Genomic DNA, 1,590 nt, shown 5'->3' on the forward strand with positions numbered 1-1,590 from the left:
CAAAGAATTCAAAGCACAGTCTTGGAGAGATACTTGTACAGCTGTATTGGTAGCAGTATTACTCACAATAGCCAAGAGGGGTAAGCACCTCAGGTATCCATCGATGGATAGAGAGATAAACAAAATGTGTGTTTATCTATTATTTAGCCATAAAAACAGAATAAATATATATATTTATTTATTTTATTATTATATATATGTGTTTATCTTTATATGAGGGACATATATATATTTAAGGCTAAAAAATATTTCATCATATTGTAATCATATGCTATAATTAATGGAACATAATTATATCCCATAAATAATGGAATATTATTTGGAGCCAATAATATGGAATCATAATTGGAATTATTAGTTCCTTAACTATTTGTCTAGTTAAGGGCCCTTAACTAGACAAATGGCATAATGGAATATTCCATAATTAATAGACTATAATTATATTCCATAAATAATGGAATATTATATAGCTTTAGAAGGGAATATATACATGCTTTATACAGAAATATAATATATAATAATATATAATATTCCTTACATATAAAATAATATAATGGAATATTATTTAGCCTTAAAAAGGAAGGACATTCTGGCACATGTTACAACATGGATGAACCTTGTGAGGACATTGTGCTAAGTGAAACAAACCAGTCACAAAAAGACAAATCCTGCATGATTCTACTTACAAGAGGTATTTAGAGTAGTCAGACTCATTAATAGGGACAGAAAATAGAACGGTAGTTGCCAGCATCTGGACAGAAGAGGCAAGGAGGCAATGGGGAGTTGTTATTTAATGACAATAGAGTTTCAGTTCTGCAAGATGAAAGTTCTGGAGATCAGTTGTACAACAATGTGAATATAGTTAACACTAATGAATTGTACACTTAAAAATGGTTACGATAGTAAATTTTGTGTTTTGTAATTTAAAAAATTTTAAAAAGAAGTCCCTTCCTCCTTCTTTCCTTCCTTCCTTTCTTCCCTACTTCTTTCTTTCTTTTCCATCCTTCCTTCCTTCCTGTTCTTTCTCCTTCCTTCCTGCTCCTTCCTTCCTTCTTCTTTTCTTTCTCCTTCCTTCTATATCTCTCTCTCATTACACAAGTAAAATATGAAAGCAATCTTATGGGTAAAATATTTTTGCAAAATGTAAGTTATCCTCCTTCATTCCTCTCCCCAGGGATAACTACTTTGCCATTTGATGTGTATTTTCCAGCCTTTATTAGGAAATTTACATACATTTTCATTCATGTACACACAGACACATGTATGTATACCTACATTCTTACATATATAACATATATACACACACACATATATATATGTAAAATTTTAAAAGGGCTTGAACTTTATTTATTGCTCTGGGGCTGGCTTCTTTGCTTGAAGAAGACATTTAAGGTTTGTTCTATTCTATAGGATTTCTTCAAGATACAAGAGGTCCCCTTCATCTCACTCTGGTGACTCCACTGTGGCTGCATATTCTGGGGCAGAGTACATCAATTGTTTCCAAAGGTGCTTGCTGGCTCCACAGGTAGAAAGAACGCAATGGCTGCTATCACCAAACTTCAGGGCTGAGCTGGAACTTCAGAGCCCTTG

This window comes from Theropithecus gelada, chromosome 6 (assembly GCF_003255815.1).
Source record: "Theropithecus gelada isolate Dixy chromosome 6, Tgel_1.0, whole genome shotgun sequence".
NCBI lineage: Eukaryota > Metazoa > Chordata > Mammalia > Primates > Cercopithecidae > Theropithecus > Theropithecus gelada.